Source organism: Pipistrellus hanaki (genome assembly GCF_964339955.1).
Source record: "Pipistrellus hanaki genome assembly, chromosome: 5".
Lineage (NCBI taxonomy): Eukaryota > Metazoa > Chordata > Mammalia > Chiroptera > Vespertilionidae > Pipistrellus > Pipistrellus hanaki.
The window spans coordinates 57,739,788-57,759,683 of record NC_140507.1 but is presented as its reverse complement, the minus strand read 5'-3'; positions in this window follow the sequence as shown (position 1 = coordinate 57,759,683).

The following is a 19,896-nucleotide window of genomic DNA, read 5'->3' as shown; positions in this document are numbered from 1 at the left end:
TACTCTTGGGTATTGATACCTTATTAACCCTGATGAATACTTTTTTAAATCTGTATTTTTAAGAATGGCTGGAGGATATATTTTAGGGTAGCATACATTAAATTGGAACTAAATTCCTGGAGTCTAAATTGTGATGACTTTCTTTTTTTTTTTTTTAATCCTTAAAGAAAGTAACAGAGGAGCACACAGGATCAAAGATAAGTGTACACAGGCAGGAGACATTCACTATGAAAGATGTTCATCTTCAAGACACTCACATTTTCAACTAATCCGAAGGAGCTCTGAAATTCACCTATGACAGCCAGACAGTAATGGCTTGAGCAGAGCTACGCAGGAGCCCCAGAGGTGGTTCAGAATGCTGGTTAAAATATTATCATATTTTTCAAGGTGAGTCCTGGTTCCCATGGGAATTGACAAGTGTGCACTGTAAGCCTAACATTTAGAAATCTTAAAAAGGGGCAAAAAGGAAAAAAATAAAAGAAAAATGGGAGGTCTGAAAGAAAATCTAGTGACCTCAAGGGAAGCCAAGAAATATGCATGTAAACAAACTACATAAACTTCATCATACGTTTATTTTATGCTTGGAGTAGTTACCCAACATCTCCATTGCTGCTTCTTTTATGCAAAAAATAAAGATTAACAACATATAGCTTTAATTTTGTGAAATTTAAGTTGCTTAGCTTGTCTCCTCTTTAGTGGAATTTTTCCCCCTTCAAACCGAAAGAAGAGAGATCTTTTATTTGCCTTAATTGCAGTCAGAGAGGTTGTTGACTGTCTGTGTGTGCCCCTCTCAGTCTGTTTGGGGAGCCATAGAATGAAATGAATGGAAACACTGTGGGTTTCTTCTTAGGGCATCAAACGCTCCACTTTCTTCATTGATTGTGCTAACGCTTCTATATTTTGATATAAGGGAAAGACCTTGTCTCTAAAGGGTTTATGATCATCTCTTCTCTTTTATTGTTGAGCAGCGGGGAGATGTACTAAAATTTCCCCTAGGAAAAGTATGCTATAAATCCATGGTGGAGAAGGTAGGGGCTCGGAAGGAGCGAAGCTCTTAAACCATCATTTTCACTCTGGCCATTGTCCATAGAAATGTGAAACGAGAAGAAAAGCAAGCCAAGTGAAAGTGAACTTAGAGTCATAGCCACTGACACGCAGCTTCTGTGATTTAGAGCAGAGTCATGTCAAGACCAGTCTTGGAATAGGAAAGATGGAGGACAGGCACTTTTATGTTGTCTGTAATTGGACAAGTGAAGACAATGATTTGTTGAAGGTGATGCTAATGAGAACAAAGCAATGTCAAGCCGTGTGCTGGGAGGAAAAAAAAAAAAAAAAGTAAAATAAAGAAGAATGGAAAAAGGGACATTGGTGCCCAGCTTCAGTTTATGAGGAAAAAGATCTGGTGCCAGAGGAAAATTTTTTGTGACCACAAAAATGTAAATGTGGTGACTTATCTCTCTGGCTTAGTTTTAATTTTTATTCCTCTCTGGTGTAAGCTAAATATGTTATGTTTCACAAAACCTACTCGTGGCTGGTCCTGCTCTGCCAATACAGGTGATATTTTAAAAACTACTTATTTTCAATTATGATATCATACATCTTGCAGTCGTGTTGGACTGGAGATAGCATTAGGTTTCAAAAATAGCCAAGCAGGCCCTGGCCAGAGAGGCTCAGTTGGTTGGGCATCGTCCCATGGACCAAAATGTTGCTGATTTGGCCCAGCCAGTGTGGGTCAATGGTTGAGCATCAACCTATGAACCAGAAGGTCACGGTTTGATTCCTGGTCAGGGCACATGCCTGGACTGCAGGCTGGATCCCCAGTGAGGGGCATGCAGGAGGCAGTTGATCAGTGATTCTTTCTCATCATGGATGTTTCTATCTCTCACTCTTCCTCTTTGAAATCAATAAAAATATATTTTAAAAAATGTTGCTGGTTGAATTCCTGGTTAGAGCACATGTCCGGGCTTGGTCTCTTGTGGGGGGGCATGGTCCCCTGTGGGGGACGTGCAGGAGGCAGCCGATCTATGTTCCCCTCTTACATTGATGTTTCTCTTTCTTTCTCTCCCTTCCTCTTTCTCTAAAAACCAATAAAAATATTTTTAAATAGCCAAGCAGTTTAGTGATCATTTTTAGTAATTATTAGATTCACATTGTATTTCTCACCCTCCAAGCACCCTTCATCTCTGAACCATGCTCAGTATTGAAATAATCAGGCACCTGCCTCATTCGCATTTGCCTTTGCTGCCAATTTTTGCTTCTTCCTGTGCATTCCATTTCCTCCATGGCTTAACCTTGGGGAAGAGTCCATGGCTCTTGTGTTAGGACTGACCATTTTTTTTCTGGCCAATAATAAAAGAGCTTTCATATTAAAAATACCCCCCCCCCCCAACACAACAACCAAAGAAACAAATGAAAAACAACCCCATGAAAATCAAACATAAAAAGAACAGGAAAAAACCCACCTAAGACTATTTTATTTCATTTAAAATCTCTAACCTGATATTAAAATTTGTTCTTATTTTATGGCCCCAATTTTCTAAGTGGCCCCATTTAAAAAGTTCTGTGCCAGAGCCAGACCATGTCAGACAAGGCCTTCTTACTTGAGAAATATGGGATCATGTTCCAAGAAGGCTTACAACTTGATTATTGAGCAGGCCTAGGCTAATTCCATGTAGACCTTGGACAAAGATTGTAAGTTTGAATATATATATATATATATATATATATATATATATATATATATATATATATAGAGAGAGAGAGAGAGAGAGAGAGAGAGAGAGAGAGAGAGAGTGAGAGAGAGAGAGAGAGAGAGAGAGAGAGAGAGAGAGAGGAATATGCTAATTATCCGTTACAACCTGAGGCTTAATAACCGACTGAAAACCAGATCATGGATCTGCAGGAGGGTGGGGTAGTGAACTATAAGCAGGTGGCTGAGAGCTACAGGAGGGAGCAGGGCAGGAAGCTATGGGGTGGGGTGGGGGGGTGCAGAGGGGTGGGTGGAGCTACAGGAAGGCAGGGCAGTGAGTGAAGAACTACAGGAGGGGGACAGTGACCTGTTGGTGCATGGATTTGTGCATACTAGTATATATATATGTACATATATATAAATTTATTTAAATATAAAAGAGAAGAAGGAAGAGGGAGAGAGAGATAGAAATATCAATGATGAGAAAGAATCATTGATCAGCTGCCTCCTGCATGCACCCTACTGGGGATCAAGCCTGAAACCTAGGCATGTGTCCTGTCTGGAATCATGCTGTGACCTCCTGGTTCATAGGTCTATGCTCAACCACTGAGCCGTGCTGGCTGCTCTTTACCTATATTTTTTAGAGAAATGGTCTCATTCTGTGGAGGAGGACAAGGCATGGAGTGGAAGCATTTGGAAGTCTGCAGCAAGGAGAATTTCCTTGAGCAACTCAAATAGTTGCTGTCCGAAAGATATCCCTAATTTTTCCCCCCTAAATAATTCTGATTATCTTTGTTTCATTGTGATATGAGTTAAACAGACTTAAATAAGAGACAGTCACAGACAACCTCCATGCCTTTTTTAAGGCAAGAGTTTATCTACTTGCTTTCTTCTTTTAATTATTAAAATCAGCTATTTTCTGTATAGGTAGTAATTATATGCTTTAAAATTTTAAAAATACAAATGATATTTATCACAGAGTCTCCTTCCCACTCTGTCCCTCGAGTACACAAATCTCAGTGCAGCATACTAATATTACCAGTTTCTTATGTGTCCTTTATTTTGGGGTAATTTTATTATTTAATATTCTTTCCGCCTCTATTTTTACACAAATTTATGCATACTATTTCTACACAATATGCTCCACACTTTGCTTTTTTATTTTTTTAACCTAACACTATATCCTGAAGGTCAATTTATTTTAATATATAAAGAGCTACTTCATTCTTTTTTTTTTTTATAATGACTACATTGTATTCTCTTACATATATTCCTTAATTTAAAAATTTTATTGTATGTGAATATTTAGGTTATTTGTTCATTTTGCTCTTATAAAAATGTTATAATGTCTTTTCCCAACTGTATGAGTAAATTTATAGGATAATATTCCCAGAAGTGGAATTTCTGGGTGTATATATTTATAAATGTGCTGGATAATGACAAATTATCTTCCATATTAGTTTTGAAATTGTACAATATATTCACCAGCACTGCATGAGAGTGTCTGTTGCTCTAAGACGTCAACTATAGTATCATATTAAACTTCCGGGTCCTTGCCAGTCTGACAAAGAACACTGATGTCTTGGTATCATGGTATTTCTCCTACCCTGAATGAGCTTGGACATTATCTCATTCATATAGGAGCCATATTTATTTACTTAAAGTGAATTATATGCTCATATTCTTTGCCATTTTTCTAATGTGCTTTAAGACTTTTAAAACTGATTTGTAGAAACTTCTTATATATTAAAATGGGAGAGAAGCACTTTATGACATGGTTGTCTTTTTCCTCCAGTTTGTAATGTACTTTGACTTTGCTCATTGAATTTTGCCATGCAGAAAGGTTTGGTATATAGTTGGTTAAATTTACCCACATTTTAATCTTAGGACTTCTGAGTTTTTAAATCAGGATCCGAAAGGCCTTCCCCTGTTGAAATTATGGCAAATTCTCCAGTGATGTCTAGTAATTTACAGTCACTTCCTCCTTTCAGAACCCCCCCTCCCCACACACACACACCCCATTACCTAATCATACCTAAAGGTAGGAATACCAAAAGGAAAATGCTTAGACACAACGGGAATCAGGCACTGATGCTTGGCTCTAAAGGGCTTCTTCTAGAATCTGCTTTGTAAGGTTTTCTGGTGCAAACAGGGTTCTGCCCCTACTCTCCTCACCTACTGCTCTTGAAGCGGAAGGAGTCTGAGGTTGACAAAGATGTTATGCAGGCATAATTGAGGATAATGTCTCCCTGCTGCCCATGGATATCACTGGAACGAGAACTTCATATTAGTTTGTGCAGTGCTGTAGAAAGCAATCGGAGGCACATACACTGTGGAATAGAACTGATATCATTAACTTTAAGGTTAAATGCCTTCTCGGTGAGTTACCTGTGCAAGTAAATGAAATCAAACATTTAACGTTAGCTACGCAGGTTATCTCATTTATGAAGGTTAAATAGCAGAATTTCAATGTAAGGTTTTAGCTTTGCGATGACGGAGCTCTGGAAAGAGTTTCTGGTGTATACACCCTTCTAAATTGCTTGAGGAAAGCAACTATGCATGTTAATGTCTTACTATCTCACTTTTCAATGTGGTAATGAAATACCTGCAGGTGGAAAGTAATATAAATTAACTACTTAGATTAGTTAAAAACTAAAACAAAAAAAAGAGTAAGCCTTCTTTGTAACTAGTTTGTGCAGTGCTGTAGAAAGCAATAGGAGGCACATACACTATGGAATAGATCTGCTATCATTAACTTGAAGGTTAAATGCCTTCTCAGTGAGTTACCTATGCAAGTAAATGAAATCAAACACTTACATACTTGACAAACAGCAACATACTTGACAAAGCAACATATTTGACAAAGAGAATCCTAGATACTGATTGCTTAAAGAATACAAAAAAAAAGTAAAATAAATTTTTTTTTCTAAAAAAATAGATTTTTCAGAGCATGGGATAGTTTTATTTTAATCATTGCAAATATTTACATTGCTAAGATTGCATAGTCAGAATTAAATATAATTCTGTTTCCAAAGTTGCCATTTTAAAAATGTCTTTATTGATTAAGGTATCACATATTTATCCTCATCCCCTCCCCCCATTCCCGTCCCAAACCCCTTCCCACACGTGCTCCCACCCTCTTGTTGTCCGTGACCACTGCTTAGGCTCATATGGATGCACACAAGTCCTTTGGTTGATCTCTCCTCCTTATCCCCACTCTCTCCTACCTTCCCTCTGAGGTCCGACAGTCTGATTGACTCTTCTCTGCAAAGTTGCCATTTTATTATAGAAGTTTTATGCCTTTCTAACACCACACTCATGAAATATTAGAGACTCCTTTTGGGCAAAGATTTTCTAATTCAATAAGGAAAACAAAATGTCATTACAGTCTGCCAAATCAGCCTGCCTGTATGGGCTGAGTGAAATGCCAGTGGGTTAATGAGAATGTGTGGATAGGGAGGTAGTTCAGATAGCCCTGAGCTGAAGAGGGGCCTTTCTCTAATGTGGAGCACTTGTAGGCTCTTCCAGATGAAAAGGAATGGAATTGTGCATTGTCTTAGCTGGTGGTTATTTAAAAAAAAAAAAAAAAAAAAAGGAATTCAGGGAAGTAAGGACATAGAAAATGATGTTTGTAGTTAGAAAGGTTGGGCTATTCTCTGGGAATTAGCAGGTCATTGAGGATGTAGCATCATTCTAGCATCCAGATAATGAGAGAAGTGAAAGCAAGGCGAGCTGTGACAGGTCTAGGAGGCAGTGCTGGGGGCTTACACTAGAATGGTGACAGTGGGCAGAGGGAAGTGGACAGAGGGAAGGCATGCCTTTTAGAGCACAAGGGAGCAGGTTATGGTCACACTCAGGTTCCTTGATAGGTGGTGGAAAGTACTGGAAGGTATTATTGATGGCTTAGTCAGCATGCTAACATTACCTGTGTCTCTCAATGGGCATTGCACTTAGGCCACGAAATCTAAGTACAGTGTTAATTATCAATTAACCATAGGAATTAGCTGTTCAGTATGAATTCTGTGCACAGTGCTTTTTACCCATAACTATGGGGCCTGCATTTTGTTGTTATTCATGGGCGCAATGGAGCTCAGGCTCAGGTTTCCTTCGAGGGCTTGTAGAAAACGGTTGGAGAGATGTGGAAGGTGGTACAAGAATAATGACTCAATATTTCCCACTGTGAAAATGTTGCAGAATAAAAGTGTTAATCTGACTTACTATTGCATAGGTTAATTTTTTTTCCTGTGAAACCTAAGGTTACCTGTAGAAAAGTTCAGTATCATGTATTAAACAGATGTAGCTTTGTTCCCAGTATCACTTGTACATGGCTTTCAGCCACAGACCTGAAATTTTCTGAGACTTCAGTGGGTATTTTTTCTTTACTGTCTCGATTCATGTACATGAGTGAAACATTTAAAAACAGTACTTTGATCTCCTCAAAAAGAAAGTTCATTAAAATACCAAGCTATAACCCTACAAAGTCTAACATAATAATCTCTAAAAATAACAGCCAAAGGCAAGAATTTATTGTGAGACAAGAGGAATTAAATTGAGAGAAATCTCTAAATTTACTGCATAAAAATGGAATCTGTCTTTCAAAAACTCTTTTTAAACTTAAGGGTTAATCAACTATTAACATTTTCTACTTATTTTATGTTATGCATGTACTTTACTGCCACATGTTTTAGAATTATAAAATAAGCATATAAATAACTTCTAATGTGAGCAAAAACCTTTTATTAGATTAGCTGATGACAGGAACAAGTTTTGTTAAAAGGGCAAAGGAGTTAGATGAATTTTATGTGACTTAATCAGCCAGATTTCTAGGTGTGACTTTTAAAATGCATTATCATTATTCCAGCTGAATTTAATTCCTAATTCCTGTTTGCATCTAGGAGACTAATAGCAATATGCCTCTTTATGGAGAGAGAAAAATATTCTCTGCATCCCCTCATTTCAATTTCCTTCCTTAGGCTAGTCAATGGCAAAGTCAGAGCTAGATATTTTTCTAGTTCAGGTACAGAAAAAAATAACTTAAAGTGTGGTATAAAGATGCATTAGTCGAGTCCATATATATATATACGGTCATTTGTTACTGATTTGCCTTCTGGGGAGGAAAGAGAAGAGAAGAGAAGAGAAGAGAAGAGAAGAGAAGAGAAGAGAAGAGAAGAGAAGAGAAGAGAAGAGAAGAGAAGAGAAGAGAAGCGAAGAGAAGCGAAGCGAAGCGAAGAGAATTGTTGGAGAGATGTAGAAAGTGACACAAGAATAATGAGAAGAGAAGAGATGTGTGCTTTTTGAATCCTTCCCAGGTCATGGATCTTGTTCCTCATGAGGCTTGGTTACACTAAGTTTGCTTATTTAAAAAAGTCCTCCTTTATGCTTGAGCTAATTTGAGTGGATTTATGTTCTTTGAAACCAAAAGGAACTTGATTAAGATAAAGGAAATGGTGACAGGGTAGTTAGCTTCCCTTTTTTTGCATCCATCCCTTCTTAGTAAATGAAGTCAAATATAGAGCAGTAAAAGAATGGTTGTATCAGTTCAAGGTTATATTAAAAAATTTTAATTGACAAAAACTTCAATCAGGCTTCTGAAACTTGAGTCTTCTTATGACTAGGCCCTGAATTTGGGCTCTGTCGTTGGCTTGCTTAATTTAGTTTGAGCAAGAATCCTGCTAATTCAGTTCATTGAAAATTCCTCACTTTCCATATCTGATCAAATTCTTCATCCCCTACCCTTTATATTTTATCATTTCTGACCTGCCTTTAGCAAGAATCCCTCTCACCTTGATATTTCCTCTGAGTAATTTTCCATCCACTGACCCCTACCTTGATTCCTGGCTATAAATCTCCTCTTGTCCCTGTTTATTCAGAGTTGAGACTAATCTCTAGTCTCTCTTGAATACAGTCTCCCTTATGGTCCTTAACAAGTATCTAAGTTTTTCTTTAACAATATACTAAGTATGTTAAGAAACACCCAAACCTGCAGAGAGTATTTATGACTTTATTTGAGCTAAACTGACAATTGATGGAAAGCAAAATTTCAACAAATTGAGAAAATACTCTGGAGAATGTGGTTTTACAGCTTATTTTGTACATTGCAATTAAAGGAGTAGGTGTAAGGAGGGTTATATGAAATCCATTGGTGGTAAGTGAGGGATATGAGAGAAAGCAAAGTGAGGAAATCTCTGAGACTGGATAAAAGTAAAACAGAGAGACCAGTACTTCTTTTACATTGACAAATATAGGACAGTTAACATTTAACGTTTACATTACATAGAGATGGTACTTGGGGAACAAGATTACAATGATGGGTTCTGTGGTCTTGTGCTCTGACGGGAGGTTGTACTCTGAGGAACTCTAGAAAAAGGGGATTACTCTGACATTCCATTATTTTAGATAAAAAAAGACAATAGGCAGGCTCACTTAAGTTAAAATTGAATGATGTCAAGGGAGCCAGAAGCCTAGGACTATCCACCATGACTCACTTTTATTTAGGAAATTTTGTGTTCAGACCATCCTACATGGGTACTTTTGGTCTCTGAGTTGGTAAGGCCCGCTAGGCAGGCCTCCTCTGAGTGTGTCAGGTGTAGTGTGTAGCCCCTTTTTGGCCCACAATACATAGAAGGAACTGAGGAGTTCAGAACAGGCCTCCCCAGGATGTGCTACTTTGGCCTGTGGATTATTTTGAGCTGAAGGCCATGGAGATCCTGTGGGCTCAGGAGAAACTTTTACTTCCTGCTTAAAGAATTTAAATTAGAGGCCTTGACCATAATAACAGAGATGACTTTTTATGACCTATCTATAGGGCAAAGCGGCTAATTACTGAGCATCTGCTCTTTTTATCATCCGGCAGTGACCTTCCTCCCCTCTGAAGCCTCAGGGCCTTCCCTCTTCCATAGCTCAGGATGTCATCAGTACCGCGTGTTCCCCTCTTGTCTCTCACTCTCCCATGTATGTGGGGTTCATACATATGTGTATAATTAAAAAAATAAATTTGGTTACATTCTCTTGTTAATCTGTCTCATATTGATTTAATTATTAGACCAGCAGAAAGAACCTTGAAGGGTAAAGCTTCTTCCTTCCCCCCAGAATCTATCCATCTGAAACTTCTTCAGGAAGACATCCTTTTATTTTATTTAAAAAAAAATACGTTTTTATTGATTTTAGAGAGGAAGGGAGAGGGAGAAAGAGATAGTCATATCAATGATGAGAGGGAACCATTGATGGCTGCCTCCTGCCAGCCCCTTCTACTGGGGATCGAGCCCACTACCCAGGCATGTGCCATGATCAGGAATTGAACCATAGGTGATGCAAAACCACTGAGCCATGCTGGCTGGGCAGGTAGACAGTCTTTTTTTTTTTTTTTTTTTTTTTTTTTTAAAGGGGGGTTCTAGCAAATCTCTGAAAAGCAGTGTTTGATCCTTTGAGGCTGATCCTAACATAAGAGGGTGAGACACCTTTAATGTCAAAGAATAGGTGAGATATCAAGGCAGGAAATAGATACATAGGAGCTGTTGATGGTAAAGATTAGGAATCTCATCATCCACAACCTGATAGAAAACTTGGTAACCTCCAAATTAATTTTTGAATGAAATGAGAAAAAAATGCCATTGAGCATTTACCTCCCTGTATCACCAAATCCGTTCGAGGCTTTATTTTCCTGAGTAACCAAAGCGAGGATCTGTGACACATGTCAGAAAATGCTTTCAGTGATGTAGCTTTCTTCCCTTGTGGGCTGTGGTAATAGGATCCAAAACATTGTTTAGATGGTATTATGTGCTATTATCCCCCCAAAATGATGCTAAAGTGAATTCATTAATTTTTAATCTGAAAATACTTTAATTAATTCAGAATGTGAAAGGTTAGTTTGAAAATAAGGTATGATACAAAGGGGATGGCAGGCGCCCTGGTGTGCAGCAGATTGCCTCTGATCTTTTGCAATCCAAGTGAGAGGTTGTTGTTCTGTTATGGATGAAAAGGCTCATTATCTCAGAGATAATTGCCCAGATGCCATTCCAGTGAGGTCACACTAAGCAGGGCTGTGGTTTCTGAACCTAATACTTGAGCTAATTAACAGTTAAAGTTGTTCTAGGAAACCATTTTTTAATGTACTCTAGAGAAGATGTAATAAATACTTCCTTTAACTAAAAGGTTTAACCGTTTACAGAGACTGGATGGAGCTACACTGTGAATTTGCAATGATTAGGGAGAAAGGTAATTTGTTTTTCTTCATTCTAGTGTGTAGTTACATGTTTTCTATATTGTTCCAAATGTGCAAATAATAGCTTTTAAAGAAAGTCATGCAACATTAGAAGATAAGTAGTAAAGTATTTAATAACTTTAGATTTAATTATATATATATATATATATATATATATATATATATATATATATATAAATTTTTTTTTAAGCTAAGCTTTTATATTTCAAGGCTTATGAATACAACTGAAAGGTTAAAGTCCTAGACATTGAAATTTTCTGGAAAATAAGCTTATAGAAAACTGTAATATAGTGGGTAAAGCCAGGGCTGGAGAAAAACATAAGTGAGAATCTAACCTCTTAGTTCTGTCTGCTAGTCAAATCTAATTTTGTCCTATTCCATCTTTGTAAAAATGTGTGGAGTGACCAATTAGGAGCAACAATAGCTACAGTAAAATCCCAGTGTGAACTTTTGAGCATTAGCAGATAGACACAAGGAAGAAAAATTCCGACAGGGTCTACTGTGGTGTATGGAATAAACTAGAACACAAAATGAGATTCCTTAGCCTCAGAGAATTAGCACAGTGAAGAAAGTTTTTAAATAGGTATGAGGAACCTTTTCTTCAAGCTGTGACTGGATTTAAGGTTTTATTGATTCTTCCTTCGTGAGGTGTGTTGGCACTTCCATATTGAAATTGTAGAAAACTTTTGTAGTTTATGCTAGTGGCCTTGATCTGGCATCAAGAAGGGTTCAAAAATCTGGAGAAGGGGCTGTATGTAAATTAATCAAGAGTCATCCCCAGTAGGGGGTGTGCAGGAGGCAGCTGATTGATGTTTCTAGCTTTCTATCCCTCTCCCTTCCTCTCTGTAAAAAATCAATAAAATATATTTTTTTAAAAAGAGTCCAGAGATGAAACATAATTTTGAAAGGCATCATGGGGAGTCAGAGAAGACTTAACTAAATGAACTAAGTTCTCTTTGTCTCAGGACCCCTTGCTTTTTATTAACACAATTTGTCCTAAGGCAAGGTGGAGATATACACATCAAAGGGTTTGTATACACAATCCATTGTCAGATTGTAGAATTACCTCCAGCTGTTCAGGTGTTTAGCCTGCAGGAGGCAATAACATGTAGATTAAGATGCCCTCAGCAGTCTGGCAGCAAGCAATCACTTAATGCATCATTTTCAGATTTGGGGAAATGCCCTCAGCCATCTCCAGATGATTCAGCCCTGCTGACATACTGGAATTGACTTAGGCAGTTTACTTATATAAATAATTGTAAATGATTTTTAAAATACAGTGCAGATTTAGTTCACCACACTTGAGTGTTTTTGGAAGAGCTTGCATGTAATTGATGCCATTGTAATAACCTGGTTATTATTTAACAGGGAAGGAGTAAAGGGAAGACTAGAAAATATAGGCATGCCATTTATAGAGCTTTGCTAATTTCACATTCCCCAAGCCTGTTCCCCACAGGAAGGGACTAGACCAAGGCCATTTGGATGCATGCCCAGTAAGGTCTGAGTGATGTAGGAAGGTGCCTTCCAGATCCATTTTCTCTCCTTTGTGGGCTTGTAAACTCTGGCTTGTAGAGCTGATACATCTAGGAAGGGAGTCAGTGGCCAGATTAGGTGTGGCCACTGCAAACCCACAAAACCTGAATATTTAAATTTATAAACAAAGTCTCTCTCTCTCTCTCTCTCTCTCTCTCTCTCTCTCTCTCTCTCTCTCTCTCTCTCTCTCTCTCTCTCCCTCTCTCCTCTTGCTTGCGTGCCGGCTCCTGAATCCTGTTGCAAGTCGATATGCTCCCCATGCACCCACATGGCCCACAGCTATGTGGGTCTCCACACAATGGATGAATGGACCTTAACCTGAGTGCTGAACTGGACCAGGCTGCCACATGGAGTGGAAGCTCTGGACACTGGCCTTGCTTTTGTCTCTACTGAGCCCCAGCTGTACCTTTTCCAGGTCTGGCTCCTAAGGGGGACGGAACTTTGGAACCCAAGGAACGTAACTCCACACAAACAAAGCCATTTACCACATCTCATTCTCCCATGGGGGCTCCTGAAAATTCTTGTTTCAGTGGTACCCCAAGAGCCTCAACCCCATTCCCACGAGTGAGGGAGGAATTTGATTCTCTGGTAACATAATGACTACCCTGTGTCCAAAGTCCTTCTCCTCCCCTTTTGGATGACAGACCCCCACTTGCACGGCACAATGAGTCAATAACGGTGCTCCGTTTCTTAGGCCACAGCCATTGACTTAGGGAGCTACCAAAGCTTGTTGTTGTTGTTGTTGTTGTTTTGTCTTTTTGGATGGAGTGACAGATCCATTTTCTCTCCTTTGTGGGCTTGCAAGCTCTGGCTTGCAGAGCTGGTACAGCAATGTCACATTTCACTAGGAAAGAGCCTGAGAGGAGGAAGCTGATGCCCAGGGAGTCTTCACACCTCTTCATTTCCTAGCTCTGCTCCCTTAGGTCATTAAGGCTGCCCTGGTTTCCCATAGCACTTCTCATTCTGCGGCTGCCACTGGAATGATGGGGTTCAAGACACATTACTGCAAAATCCGGCACCTTGACATATTACATATCTCTAGCTGAAGGCATTTGAGAAATGACAGGTGCAGGAAGGACTTTCTGACCTTCCCCTGAAGCAGGTCATGAAACCTATAGGTGAGAGGTGCCCTCCCTGCACCAGAGGAGATGAGCAACCTTATTTCTCAAAAAGAGAAGAAACCAAGAGGGATCTGATGGACTTATAAAAGTTTCTCCCAGTTTGCTACACTTAGCTCACTTTTATCTCATCATATCATATCTTCCCGGGCTTTCCCATGCTTTATTAAAACTAGCATCAAAACACTCACGTCGAACCGTTTCTTCAGGTCTTTATTTTAAATGAAGGTTTCCGTGCCATGTAAAAGTATATTAAATAGCTTTGCATCTTTTCCTTTTATAGTAAGTAAATTTGTATGCTGTCACTCTTCTGTTACAGGATTTCCAGCAGAGAATTTGAAAGATAGAAGTTATGTAGTTCCCCTGTCCCCACAGACCTCCCCCCCCCCCTTTTTTTAATGGGTTTGTCTTGGGTTCTGTTAATGGCAAAATACTAAGGTGAATCACCCAATGCCTTATTTCACCAGAAAGATAGAACCTATTAAGAGGACCAGAATGCACCACCCCACAAGGTGCCCCCTTTGGCATATATATATTGCTTTGAGCTGAAAGCAATTAAGACCAGCAGACATAGGAAAAGCTTTTACCCTTCCCCTTAATGGCCTAAAAAGAATTTAGACAGGGGGCCCACACCAGGAAGAAAGCTAATAGCAGAGAGACCTTTTTATATCTGCAAAACTTATCTGCATGGCATGGCCAACATTTGTCCATCACATATTTGCAAATTGTCTTCTCCCCTTCTGAAGCCCCAGCCTCCTCCCCCTTCTCCTTAGCTCAGGACAGTATATAAACCTCAATGGCTTGAGTGTCTACCAGGCTCATGTCTTTGTGGGGGTCTTTTCTTACATAATTAAATTTGTTTTTCTTTGTTAATCTGTCTTATGTCAAGATAATTATTAGGCCAGCCATGAACCTGGAAGGGAAGAAGGGAATTTTTTTTTTTTAAATCCCCCCTCCTCCCCCAATACCATTCAAAGGGAACCCCTCAACTTGCAGTCTGTCCCTTATCTGTACCTGGATCCGTCCTTGTTTTCATGCATTAGGAAGAATTTTCAATGAGGCAATGCAATTTAAGGTAATGCTTTCCCCCCTGCCTATTCTATTTAGTAATACAAAAATGAATGTCTACTTCAGGAGCACAGGAGAATAGAAATGACTGCTGTGATCATTCTAAAACTGAAATATCTTCAAGGAAGAAATATTTTTAACAATTATGTCTAATTATACCTAGGAAATAACGAGGTCCTTAGTATTTATGAATCAATAAATGATCTTTCTGTTTCTTAAGCATGGTTTCCCTCTCAGAGTTCTGTTAAATAGAAGAATAAATCTATTTATTATTGAATTTAAAAATATTTAAAAAAATTTTTAATTAAAAAGGGCTTCACATTACAAAACAAAACACCCCTGAAAACAATGTCAAAAGCCAAGCAATGGAAAAACGATGTAGAGAAAGAGTAAATCTTCCTCCCAACTCAGAACGTAGACTCCCTCCCCTTCGGCAAAGACTCATGTTTATTTTTCCACCTTGGATGAAAGAGGAGATCATGTCATATATGGAGCAAATATTTACTAAGCCCTCCTTGTGTGCCTGGCATTATGCTTGGTGGTGTTGGCAATGTGGTTATGAAAAAGGCCACTAAAGAACCTGCCCTCATCGAATCTCTGGGGCAAGTGGGAAAGGAGGGATAGCGATCAAATAAGCTTTTTCTTAAAGGTGAGTCCTGTTAGGGTAGGGGAAGTGTAGGGGACTTACTGGTAAGCATCCGCAGAGGTGCCTAACTGCACCTGGAGCAGAGGTGGGGAGGCTTTTTTTTGCCAAGGGCCATTTGGATATTTATAACATCACTCACTTAATATAAATTGATGCTGCTATGAATAAAACTCCTAGATTTATTGAATTCTGAGTTCAGCCTGCGGTTGCCTTGGGCAGGGCCAGACCAGATAATTTTGTGGGCTTTATATATGGCCCCAGGACCTGACCTAGAGGGTTGCAAAAGGCCTTCCTTAAAATAATATGTACACTAAGAGCTGGGGTAGAAAGACAATGGCTTTAACAGATTCCGTCATCTATTTTAGGTTATTGAAGGCAGAAAGAATGTTATGTGGCCATGTCCAATTTAAGCAGTTCCTATCTTTTAGCACTTGTTTCTGTCGGATATATCTGTGAGCACATTTAGCATTATGAGGATTTAAAGTGAATTAGGTTTTTATTTTTGTTTTCTTTCTTTCTTTTTTTTAAGGCTTTTGTTTTCAGAAATAAAAAAAAAGATTTAATTTGGGGTCAAAAAGAAATTGCTGTAAAAAAACTAAAATATAGATAAATATATGTGTGACTTGTAAAATATAAGGAAATAATATAAAACAAAGCCAAATGAACTCTAACTTCAATATGAAGGATTTAGATAAAACATTATTGAGAACTTCCAGGAAGAAGTTCTTTGCTAAGACCTGCAGACTGAAAGGTCCTTAGTTCGATTCCGGTCAAGGGCATGTACCTTGGTTGTGGGCACATCCCCGGTGGGGGTGGTGCAAGAGGCAGCTGATTGATGATTCTCTCTCATAGATGTTTCTGACTCTCTATCCCTCTCTAAAAAAATAATAAAATATATTAAAAAAAATTCTTTGATCGTTCTTTCAATCCATGTTATGGAAGGACTACCACAGGGCAAATGTATGTGAGGAAATTAGGATTTGTTGCCAATTTCTCATTACTCTTTGAATAATTAGAACCTTACCCACTGTTAACATCTTAAACTTCTCTCATGAAATGCTGGTTGTGCTGGGATTTTTAGAGAGCAAGGTCTAGGCTTTTTGACAAGAAGTCCAAGGGCAATCACAGAAGTGCTAAATGTTTAGCTGAAGAGCAAGATATTTATGATGGTGCCTACGTGTTTTGTCTTGATGGTGGTGTATATTGGGTTGTAAATTTTAGGGAATCACTCAGATAAGGAACACCTTCTTATTGGCAGGGAACTTCCTGTTACCTCCACTACCACTCTGTGCATGCATTGACCATTTCTAGTCTACATTGTCACAGCCTAACTGTTTTTATTTCCTTTAATCTCTCTGACTATGTATTCCACTCTGGTGCCCAGGTGACCTTTTATTTTTTATTGAATTTATTGGGATGGCATTAGTTAATATAATTATATAGGTTTCAGATGTACAATTTGTACAATTCTATAATACATCGTCTGCATACTGTATTGTATGTTCCCACACTAAGTCAAGTCTCCTTCTATCACAATTTATCCTCATTTACCCTCTTCTACCTCCCTCCTTTCCCTCTGGTAATCACCGTACTGTTGTCTGTACCTATGAGTTTGTTTGTTTGTTTGTTTGTTTGTTTGCTTAACCCCCTCTCCTTTTCCACCCATCTTTGTAACTCCCCTCCCCTCTGACAGATGTCAGTCTGTTCTCTATAACCTTATAAAAAGAATGATCTGATCATGTCTTGCTCTTGCTTAAGAATTCTCAATCCATTCCTTGAGGGTTATAATCAGACTTACAAACAAGGTGAATCATCATTTGATTCCTTTCTTGAAAGTTTTTACCTTGCAATGGATTAATGCTTAGTGTGTACTTAGCCCAATGGATTACTCACAGTTCCATGAAGATCATATGTAGCCACAGGCCTGTCCTTTCTTTTTCACTTGACTGACCCAGCCACCCTGTTGTCAGGCACTGTGTCTTGTTCATCTTTACAAGGGCAGAGCTTAATTAATGTAATTTCTGGACAATGGAAGGTATATGGTAGGTGCAGCTCATCAGAAACAAGTTTTATTTTTTGACACTGCTCATCTGGTTAATGTTTTTGAAAAAATAACCTGCTTCCTTGCATTTGTTTGCTTCTATTTGAAAGGATACTTTTCATAACTTTGGTACCCCAAAATAGTCTGAGGTCTATACTTGAGAATTATGGTTCAAACATTAGTAGAGTGAAAATGGTACAGTTCACTGGTTAAGAAGATGTTTATTTGAATCAGAGTATTTTAGTTTGAATCCTGCATCTTTATTTTGTTACCTGTATGACTTTGAACAAGAGAACTTCTCTAATGCCTTCATTTTCCCATCTGTAAAATAGCAATACCTATCACAAAGGGTTATTAGGGGATCGATTGGGATCATCCTTGTTAAGCACTTAAGGTATCTGGAAAAGAGGGTACATTTAATCAATGTTAAGGTCCGCCTTTTCTTTCTTGGGGTCTGCTGGCAGTCTTTGGAACTAGATGGGAGAAGAAGGCTTGGTGCTGAGGGCTGAGGGCAAGGGGATTGAAAGATGATGAAGTCATGACCCTCTCTCACCAAATTACAAAGCAAAGATTAGTAGTTTGCATTGGAAGGCAGAGACAAAGTACTTTAAGCATCTAGAAGAGGCGGAGATTACTTTAATCAGACCAGGGATTTTCAACCTTGATACCTGAGATGATTCTTTGTTGTCGGGGGCTGGCTTGTACATTATCACACATTTAGCAGTGTTTCTGGTCTCTACTCACTGAATGCATGCAGCTCATTCCTGGTTATGAAAACCAAAAATGTTTCCAGACATTGCCAATTACCCAGTGGGGGCAATATTGCGTCTGCTGAGAACCACTGTGGTGGGGGGATGTGGGAAAACTTGGCCTGGATAAGCAGGGGGTTGTGGGGTCAGGCCAAATCTGGAGGCAATTTTCAAATGAATAGCAAAGATTACAAGAGGCTTTGAAAACTCATCTTTGGAAAAATCTTTGAAAAATGTGATGGATCTTTATCTGTCTAAAACGATTTAGATGTTGAGTTTAAGGAGGAATGATTACCAGGACTTATTAACATTTGCCACTCCCAGATGGTGATCGGTCATCTGGTGTATTCTCCATGCATCAGGAGACTAAACACTCGTGGCAGGCATGAAGATGTAAGACACGGCTTCTGACCCTACGGAGCTTGTTTATCGTAAACTCTTTAAAGGGATAGGTTATATTTTATGTCACACACTTACAAGACACATTAAAAAGCACTAGGGAGTTATATCTGACTGCAGTTAAATAATAATTCAAGACAATAAGAAAGGCACTCTCATATGATTACTAACACAATTTTCTAGGAATTTAGGGAAGGAAGGAATCATTAGGCTCAGTAGTAGAGGAAGGCTTTGCTCAGAGTGATGTATCAACAGAGCCTGGAAAATGGGTGAGATCAGATGGGAAAGATGACTGGTATTTCAGGCCAGTGAGTCCTGAACAGAGATGGAGGTAAAGTGAATAGGAAGGTTTAGCAGAGAACAATCTGGGCTAGAATTGAGGGTTTGGTGAAGACTAGGAGATGAGGCTAAAGAGATATTTGGAATTCATTTGTGGAAGGCCACATAGTACCATTTATGCAGACATTAGTGAAATGTTGTTTGGGACCTTTGGCTGGATGCCTTAGCCACCTGCCATTAGCTACGTTAGATGCTTTGGATAGGATTCAAAAGAACACACTAAGTGCTGATGTAGGCTGTGCCATAGGGCTTTCTCCAAGGTGTGTGGTCTGAGGAACATGTTTAGTTTGGTCCTGGGAGCTCTTTTCTGAAACTGTGGCTTTCAAAGAATCATGTCTCCCACGCATTAAAAAACAAGTTTCAGCTTTCAAAGCTGTAACATTTCTCTGTTTTATCAGATTTTCATTGCTTTGGTCATATGAATTATGGTCAAGGTTTTCTCTTAACAGCTTCCAAGAGTTCCAGGTCACTTTGGGGGTCATAGTAATAAATTGAAGAGGACAACTAAATATGACATCACACAGGGTTAAGTGCCATGTATATGATCACACCCTGTTGCCTACAGTGTATTGATAGCGGTGCAAGACTTCAGCAATCACCAGGAAATCAAATCAACAAATCAAATAACATGTAACCACATTGTCTACTGGCAACCAAAACCCTCTCTTTCAAATTTAAGTCAAATTAATTTCTTCCATTCCAAAGCAGTGAAGATGATGCCAAATTAAAAAGTCTGATGACACATTTAAAGAAATATATTTTTAAAATCTTGCACAGGTTTGTTTCCCCCCCCCCCTGTCATCATTTGAACAAAATGTTCTGTATAGCACATGTTCTAACATTGAATGTTTCTTGTCCAGTGTTTTCTCATTTGGAATGCTGAAATTAATTCATGTTCCCACAGAGATAGACATGAAACACCTGTGGACTCGGCGAGCATGTATATCTATTCATGTGCTTGGAAAAAACAGAGGGAGAACGAGGGAAACATAAAATATTTTTTCTACACTCTGAGACCAATTCATGCCCAGAGATATGTTGAAACCTCTTAACTGAAAATTGCAATAATTTCATTGGTAATTTAGAATTAAAT